Below are 9984 nucleotides of genomic sequence, written 5' to 3' on the forward strand. Positions count from 1 at the left end.
GACAATATGGTTGCTGCTTTAAATGCGCAGTCTGTTAAAAGCGTTGCGCTATCGTATGGATACTTCTCAGCCTCTGCGTGAAGAAAAGATTCGTGACGTTTTATCGACTTTCGCTTGGTGGTAACACATATACTGGAAAGATGTACGTGATTGGAAAAGTTCTGGCTTCGACGCTCGGACGAAACAATTTGACAATGTGACATTTAAACCCGTGTTAGCCACAGTAACAGAAGAACCCGGCAAGTCCAAGGAGCTGCTTGTTTATTTTGGACTTATTCCTTCGAGATGCCTTGGTCGCACAATGGACCTCTAATAGGGCGTTTAATGGTTGTGCGATCTGCGAGAAGAGGCGATAGTACCCTGAGAACCCTAAAAACTTAATGTTTAAGGCTTTTGCCAAGTCCTAATCGCAGAAGTTTTCTCCGGGTCGGTCTTTATACTTCCCTCAAATATAACATGAACCAGATAAACGACTGAGGACATGAACAACTCGCATTTAGAAGGTTTCAGCTTAAGACCGTGCTGGTGTAAGCGTGCGAACCCTGCCTCCAAACGTACCATGTGCTTGTCGAACGTCCTAAGGAAAATGAGAAAATCATCTATGAAAATGAGGTACTCTTGAAGGTACTTTTCTCCCATGCATGTCTGCATAAGACGCTGAAAAGTAGCCCCAGCGTTGCACAGACCAAAACCCATGCTGTTCGCCTCATAAAAGCCTAGCGGACCCACCGAGAAGGCTGTATATTGACCCAGACACTCATCTGTGATGGTTCAATCTAGGGAGGGAAGGAGCTCGGTGGGAAGCTCCAATTGCCAACTGGAATTTTGAATCGCCTGGTGTACTAAAGTCAAATCGTGCCCAGTCACTAGATTAGGCCATTCCTTATTGCAATCACTAAATCGGGATATTAGAGAAAGGTTTTTACCTACTAATACTTTTAAATTTTGCGTACAAAGCGTACATATTATTGCCTAAAATTGATCTGAGTCAAAGAGACCTTTTTGACAATGTCTGGATACAAGTAAATGTTATGAACGGTGGCTAATTTTGTGATGTGAATGTATGTAATTCAGATTTACAGAACTAAGAAAGAACATTTTGAGGACATTCAAGATTGAAATATGTATGAACATTTTATGGCCATTCTTATTACCAGTGAGGAAAGATATGTTTATGCCATGTCATTTGTATGCTCTCCACTGGAGGGACCTCAGCTAAGTACATGACCTGTATGGTTGCTACCTCTAATCCAAACACTATATCAAAAACTTAAACGGGGGAATGTGCAAAACAGCTATTGTGTGATTGCTAGTGGAAATAACACTTTTACATCGTCTTGGCCTATTGGTTCTGAGGCTGGTAGATCTTCAGTTCCATTTCTTCAGATGGTACGTATACGATAAATATGGTCTCAAGAAGCATTTTTGTGCTATTGTTATAAACCCTAGACAGCACTGGTCATATGCTACAATATTCTATTTGCGAAACGTTTTGAACATTTCTCAAGTAACTGTTTAAATAATTAGATTAAGAATGTCAAGCTCTTCTCAAGGAGTAGGAAGCATCTGGAGACCCAGATATTGCAGATCATCAGATCGAATCCTTGATCACTGCCAGATCCACTCGCTGAGAGGAATCTCCAGGATCACTCAGATTTACACGCTTCAGAGGAAAATCCTGGAGATTGATTCGAAGACTTGGCACTGCTGAGCAAACACCAGTTCAAGCTCACCCTCTTGTAAATATGCTGTAGTTAGCCACTTATTACAAGTGGGAAAAGCTCCCCTGGATAAACAGCACCGATGTAAAGTACTCGAATAGAGACGCCAATACTGATATCGGAAGTCAGATGAACTAGATCAAAATACTCCAGAGGCATTTACAACAACAGAACTTGAAACGGTGCTATGCAACATCAAGTCAGGCAAAACAGCAGGATATGACAACATCCTGCCTGAGTTCTAGAAGCATCTTGGCCCGAAGGTAAAGGAATTTGACACGGTCTGGTGTGCAGGGTTGTTGTTGGAATGATCTAGATGATTGCCGCGCTGGATAGTTGAGACTATCTAACCTCTCCTTTGCGACAGGGGCTTCAAAGTGTGTTCAATGCCTATATCACAGTCATGCAAGTTCATGTATGCAGATGACATTGCTCTCGGGACCCAAAATTGCTCATTTACTGAGCTTGAGTTAGTACTGAACAAGGTCCTAAAGCATATGACGGATTTCAACAAATGCCGTCTACAGCGAAGACAGTCTCCAGCGTCTTCCACCTTAATAATGCTAATGTCAACCGTGAGCTCTGCATCCTCCTAAAAAAACAACAAAAAAAACCAAAAAAAAAAAAACAAACAAACAAACAAACAAAAAATATGACCCGACACCTACTTACTTTGGTGTGACTCTGGAAAGATCACTGCCATTCGACAACCACATGAAGAAAAATGCAGCAAAAATTAGCACTGGAAATAACATAATCCGCAAACCCGCTGGCTCAGCCTGGGGCACTAGTGCTCAGACGCTCAAGACATCAGTACTAGCCCTCTGTTATTTAACAATTAAGTATTGCACTCCTGTCTGGAATCGATCATCGCACACCAAATTAATTGATGTTCAGCTCATCATAACAATGTGCATAATCTCTGGAACACCCGGTCCGACTCCTCTACTATGGCTGCTGATACTCAGCAGCATTTCTTCTCCACATCTGCGTCGCCAGGAATCAGCCATAGAAGTGTTGGCTAAAGTCTATGCCACTTAGAAATTCCACTGTACATGGGCATCACCTCACATCAAGCAGTCCGCATGATTTCGAGACGCCCAATCTAGTTTGGTTCATTGCCGTAGGATACAGCTGCTATTTCGGCATGGAGTGTCGAGTTATCTTCAACAGATGTTGCAGACAACTCCCTCGTAGATGAGCCATCTGTCTGCTCTTCTGGCTTTAACCTTTCTCGTCATTATGGACCACACTGAACCACTTTCGGACAGGACAAAGTCGTTGTGCAGTCAATTTTGTGAACAACTGTCCACTGACAAAGTTCCCAGATGGACTACAGGCTATCCACCTTGATGATGATAACGCAGTTAAATTGCTGAGCACGCACTGAAAACGATATTAATACTAATGATCAGAATTGCGTTTGCGATACTCCATTTCACATTTCTTTTATAGATTTTAGATGTAGTTTCTTCATTGCATGTTTCAATTAACGACATGACTATTGATCTATGATATGACCTGATATATCCATGAACAAGTTTTGGTTTTATATCTACCCAATTCTGATTTGATTGTCCATCAAATGCTTCCATATTCTATTAGTAAGATTTTGATAAAACCTTTTTACTATCGATCTTTTTGTGTGAGCAACATGTATTTTATACCCATTGTAGTAGTTTGCATGTCTATTGTAATATATTCCCTTTAATAATCAAATATAAGTTTATTTCCTCAGCTTTTAGAATATTAAAGATTTCTATCAAAGTGTCGAGTGCTTTGTGAACGTATCTTTAGAAATTTCTTTAGCCCAGGCGCACTCGTATAGTTAGAATTCATATATAACTTTTGGTAGGCTTGTAGATCAACTAAATCCGCCTGGTTCAGCTCGCTTGCGTAGCTTAGATATGGTCTTCTAAACGGAATTTTGTCTTGATTTTTCGTCAGTTATGGGCCTGCTGTTTTACATTTTCACAAATCAAAAGTCCACTATCTTTTTACATTACATTGGCGATTTTGCCTTTGCCATATGTAACCAATGACATAGTGTAAACTTGACGATCACTTATAGAATAAGCAGCTGGTGAAAACACTTATTTTTACGATAAATCATTGCTATGGCCCAAGTCAGTTTTATATATACGTTTTTATTCCAAAGCAATATAAGTCAAGAGTAAGGCAACCAAGTTAAAATGTAATAACTTTAGTCACATTCTCATTGGTATATTAAATACTGTACTTTACGATTAGACTATATGATATCGCAAGAGATGCTACGAAACAAACTAATTAGGTAGTTAAATGGAATTATCAATCAATGTTTTTAAGACCTTGTGGCCTAATGGATAAGGTGTTGGCCTCCGGAGCCAAAGATTGTGGGTTCGAGTCCCATCAAGGTCGTTTGTTTTACTCACACATGGCAGTAGCCGTCGATAATCCAAATAGCATCAGCAACTGACAAATCTGGAATTATTTGTAGAAAAAATATCTCCGTATAATTTTTGAAAAGTGTTCAATTTCGTTTTCTGAGGATTCGGCAGTCGTGATTAATTTTTATGGTAATGACTTCCAGTCTTTGGTAGTTTTTGGGAAAAGGCTAAATTTGTCGCAATCAGTTCGTGATTGTTGTATCACAAAAGTATATTCAAGATCATAATTTCTACTGGTTTGTTTTGGTTTGATCAAATTGTGGCAGGATATTTTAGCTTTCTATTTCAGGTCTTTGTAGAAACGAATTCCAGTCTACGTTTTTTCTAAATGGTTTCCATGAGAACTTATCCCATATTGAGATCATAATGCCTGCTGTGTAACACTATTCAGATTTAACAAACATGGCAACTTGCTCAATGAATATGCCATACTTGTTTTATGCAATCTCATTTTCATTATGTTGCATTTTCTTAAGGTTAGAATCATATACCCCATTTTCGTGCCCACTATCATACAGTAATGATATCATTTTATGATATCTCGATATCCAGCTTGCTTGGGCTTCATTGATATGTAGGAGACACATTCATCTGCAAAGAGGACGATTTCCCAGTTAGTTTCAATTATGATATCGTTGACGTGGAAGAAAACGTGCACTGGTCCAAATAGTGTGCCTTGAGGTACTCCAGAAGCAGCTTTGGACCAATAATAAAATAGTTTACTCTTTAACAGTTCGTGGGGGATATTATCAAATGCTTTCGCAACAGTGATCTTTTGACGAGTTTCACATATGTAACAAGTACTGACTTCCCGAAGACGTTTCTTATATATTTTTCAGTATTATACTTTCAGTACGTTTTATGGTGCACCCATCTCACACTAAACTTAAGCAGCTTTGACCTCATGGTATTCACAATCATTCTGATAAACTGATAACTTTGAGTATTTATTATTGAAACTGGAATGGGTGCTAATGTTTTTGTGAGGTATACAATTTTTTGAGAAACTTGCACAGCGAAGACAGTGAAACAGCGAATACTACCTAGTAAGTGAATTCTACTCACGTGGCAAAGAAACTAGCGTCAATGAAGCGAGCAAGTTCTCCAAGTTCTTAAATAGACACGAACAGTTTGCGTTCAGTTCTTAAAAGATCCTATAATTTCCATAACAATGAAGACGTCATCTTGTTTGTCACTTGGAGATACTTCTTCCTGGTAAAATATTCTTCTAGCATTATCTCCCTCTAAGGTTTCTTATTTCTATACAAGAGAGCCTTCTAAAATTATTTATCTGATTTCAAACATCTCTTCCGTGAAATTAGAGATACGGCCTTTTAAAAGAAATCAGTGATATTTTGAGGTCCTAACGTATTCAGCTATTACATTGTTTTTTGGTTTCGTGTGTAACGGTTATTAGATAATCTGATGAACATTTTAGATCTACTTTTCTCCTTGCATGCTTCAATTAATGACATGCGTTTTGATCTATGATATGAATGTTATATCCATGAATCAAGTTTTCGTATGTATCTAGCATTTCTGGTTTCATTGTCTGAAAAATTCTTCCAACTTCTAATTTTAAGTGTTTGATTTATCCGTTCTACCAGCAACTCTTTTTATTTGTCTGGGTACGCAAAAGCTATTGTATATTTTCATTCTGCAAAAATTCAGTGACATTTCTGTTATAAAATTCATTTCCTTCATCGACTTTGATTTTTATATGACTTGTTAAATCAATTTTCACCTTTTCTGATGCATCTACCCATATCTAGTTTCATTGTCAGCAAAATACTTCTACGGCCTAGTCTGAAGTCCTCGATCACTCCTTTCTACTATCGACGCTTATTTTGTAGGGGTAGGCAGAATAATATTGTATATTTTCCCTGTGCAGTAATTCATTGACATTTATATTACAGAATATTTATTCCTTCTGCGTCTTCTAGTTCATTACTCATTCTTATAAAAGCGTCGTGTACGTCGTCAAATTTTTCGTTTAAAAATTTCTTTGACCCAGGGGCATAGTTTTTATTTCATTCCAAGTCAAATGTCAGGTAGCATAGTAAATATGTAATATCTGTAGTCACCTTCTCATTCATAGATTAAATATTGTATATATTTTGCTATTGCTATAGTATACTAATAGGATATACTTTAAAGTGCATAGAACCTATTGTACAATGTATCTAAAGATACGACTACAGAAAGGGTAGACTGATTGAACTGTTAGAGTCCAATCGGAATAAGGAGTGCCTACTTTAAAATAAACAAACATAATGTAAACATGGGGTAAACATACTTCTTGTGTATAATGCATCGTACGATGAAAATAAATATGTTGATCCACTCCACAGATAGAACAGGTCAACTTCCAAATAATATTCATGAATTTAGCACAATAAATGGAATCTGGTCGCTCACTTCCGACGAATACGTTCATCTAAAGAATCTGAATGATGACATTTGAAAGGAATGCACTGACAAACAACAAAGAATCTGAATGATGACATTCGAAAGGATTACACTGACAAACAACAAAAAATCTGAATGATGACATTCGAAAGGAATACACTGACAAACAACAAAAAATCTGAATGATGACATTCGAAAGGAATACACTGACAAACAACAAAAAATTTGAATGATGACATTCGAAAGGAATACACTGACAAACAACAAAGAATCTGAATGATGACATTCGAAAGGAATACACTGACAAACAACAAAGAATCTAAATGATGACATTCAAAAGTAATACACTGACAAAAAACAAAGAATCTGAATGATCATGTTCGAATGGAAAACTAACACCCCATACACAAATGAGATAACAAACACCTCCACAAAATGAAAATGAGACAAGTAGCTGTAACTGCCCATAAGATGGTATGCGTCTAGAAATGGGTAGATCTACACATGGACTGATGCGCGTGTGGAATGGTGTCATTCGAGGTCCTGATACAACGCGAATATGAATCTGAAGACCAATTGCCCAGTATCTGAATATGGCGGTTCTCGATCCTTGCGTGAACTGCTGTATTGGGAGCCACTATTTGAAACGAGTGGCCATTTAATAGTGATCTTGATAGCTGAGTACGTGTAGTTGCACATGATACTTCTCCAGAAAAAATGGATCTAGAATGTGGATCTACGATCGCCCATTCTGCCACAGATCGCAAGATAATTGTTTACAAGCACGCAAGGGGTAAGTAGCACACCATCTAGGAATGGATCGAACTTTGATGCCATATATAGACCCACTAGAATCATCTCCATCAATGTTGAAGTCACTGATACGCAAGTACTTCAGATCGGTGGTTGACATAACAGTAAACATGCCACATCAGAAAACAAACAAAGCTGGCGAAGACGCAACAATCAGCGTACCATCCTCCAAGGGACAAATGAAAACTTTGAAGCAAAGGTGCACATGTACGCCAATATATCGATTACCTTGATTGTCACGTATTGGTACAATGGAACACAATTCATGTGTGTGCATATGTATGTGTGTGTTATTTGGATTTGAACGCAGCTTTTTTATTAAATTCAGTCATATCGCTGCTATGTCTGCAGTATGACAGTTTATAGTGATGTCTAGCACTGAAAAACAACATCATGCCGCAGAGATGTAACATCATGTCCCACCCAGTCACATTATCTTGCCACCAGGTTGACAGAGTCCTAACATTAACCTCTTAATGCTGAGCGCCAAGCGAGGCAGCTGTTAGTACCATTTTTGTGAGTCTTTGTTATGACTTGTAAGTCTTTGTTCATGACTCGGCCGGGGATCGACCTCCCACATCCGAGGCGGACGCTCTAACCACTAGACCACCGGAGTGGTAACACAATTCGTTGTTTTCTACCATGTATGGCCCCATAGATGGGCAGGAACTATAATGGGGTAGATTACACGCAGAGCTGTGTACAACCTATCTGTTTCCATTATGCAAACTTCTTCAGCCATCCATCACATCCAAGAGGAGCGATGTTGTATCAGTAAAGAACTCAACATAATTAAATTGATGAAGCATTTCGATACGTACCACTGTATACCGCAAATATGCCAGGGTCCGACATTATAATGTTCTGGCATAGATGCCTGACTCTTTTTTTCTTAATTTTCCTACTTGTCAATAGCTAGAAACCTTTTGTTCTGATTTCAAGGGAAAAAAAATAATATTATATCCATCATATTATTTTCCAAAAAGAGTTGAGATAAACGAAATAAAATATGTCACCTCAAATGAAAATCGTAGCCTATGTGAAAATTAACCGATCGCTTCCTCATAATACATGTCATTGCTGTGTGTATGCTGATTGTTGTCTAAATTTTAATAAATCTAAAGCGGGGTGATAATGTGCCCTCATTAATTAGGGCGTTGATGAAATGAAAGTGTTGACACTGAAACTCTTATTTGGATGCCAACATCTTGGCAAGATATTTATCAGAAAGATCCAGTAAACACACTTACTCCAGAAACGAGAAAATGTTTAGTGTTTTAAGAAATTACGTAAATTTCTAAACAGAAAACAACTGATCTCTTCAAAATTGTAGGATGATTCGCAGTCTTACAAAGGAATACTAACACGTTAACATACGCTAGCAAATAACCAGAAACCGAAATTTTCGATAAGACGCATTTGTCCCGAATATCATTCACAACAGTCCTATTGGCATACATTACGGGTGTCAAACATGTGATTAAACAATCATGAATACAATTAGATTTGCAATATTCACAATTAGTTTGTGATAAAAATATATTTTGTAAAATTAAATTAGCAGTTTTTAAAATTATTTTGTTATTAATAATGAAAATGATACTTTTAACATCATTAAATTCGTAAGAAGATTCCTCCCGAATTTCCATTCAGTCCTTACTGGCAGAAACTACCGACGTATCGGTACAAGAGCACCAGAAATAACAAAACAGCAGTAATCCGGTATATCGGTTTCTCACCCATGCGACAGAGAAATTTACTTGTTTTGCTAACTTGTTCTTGTCTCAGTCTAGTCACATCTGACCAATTGTCTCCGTCATGGTGTCCACGCGCTCAGAACTACTTTTAAAAAAAGAAACCCTTGTTGTCGTCTGCTGTGCCTGACGTAGTTGTACTAAAATCAAACAACAACAACAACAACAGCAACAAATATATAACAAAAACATAGTAACTTAAGTCAAATCCATCTTCGAGAACACACCATACAAAAAACAATTCGAGGAAGACAAAGACAAAACGCATATGATGTCGAACTTTTTGGTATTATGCTTCCACACAGCATGGTCAATTTTATTCTATATGCAGGTCTAGCTTTTAAATCAGCGTCATTAAATGTTGCTAAAGCTACCTAACTAGTTTTAAATACTTCGTGTGAAACAAATTATATACTGTTAGTTACATTTAATGACGCTGACCTGAAAATGACTATGCTTCAGATAGGATAAAATTCTCAATGTTGTGTGAAATGAACAATATAATAGAAAACTTTTATCCATGCATATATACTATAGACCTATACACTTCATAGCCTCCCTACTCTCTTAATAACTACGGAAAACTTAGAAACAGCCCGAAAAGTGTGATATAAAACATGCTTTTTTTCCTAATTTTGTTAAGCGTCTCCACTGTGCACCGGTTGAATAAAAAATATACCTACAATATTTAATGACAAATAACACACTTACCAGCCAGAAGGAATAATATATCCGTCAGCACATTAATCCATAAGCAAATTTCACTGTAGCACTTACCATATTTCCAGGACAGAAAATTTCAGTGTATCCCTCAGGCGTGTAAAATTGAGGATTAAAAAAAGAAAATTGGTGTCAGAA

The 9984-nt window shown here is 37.5% G+C and overlaps 1 non-coding gene across 1 annotated transcript; it reads left to right on the forward strand.

The window, feature by feature from the left end:
• Nucleotides 1-4048: 4048 nt before the first annotated feature.
• On the forward strand, nucleotides 4049-4121 carry Trnar-ccg (transfer RNA arginine (anticodon CCG)). Its single transcript has one exon. It is a non-coding gene; the product is annotated as a tRNA-Arg (tRNA).
• Nucleotides 4122-9984: the final 5863 nt, after the last annotated feature.

This window comes from Sinohyriopsis cumingii, unplaced genomic scaffold, assembly GCF_028554795.1.
Source record: "Sinohyriopsis cumingii isolate HCF-2022 unplaced genomic scaffold, ASM2855479v2 utg000913l, whole genome shotgun sequence".
Lineage (NCBI taxonomy): Eukaryota > Metazoa > Mollusca > Bivalvia > Unionida > Unionidae > Sinohyriopsis > Sinohyriopsis cumingii.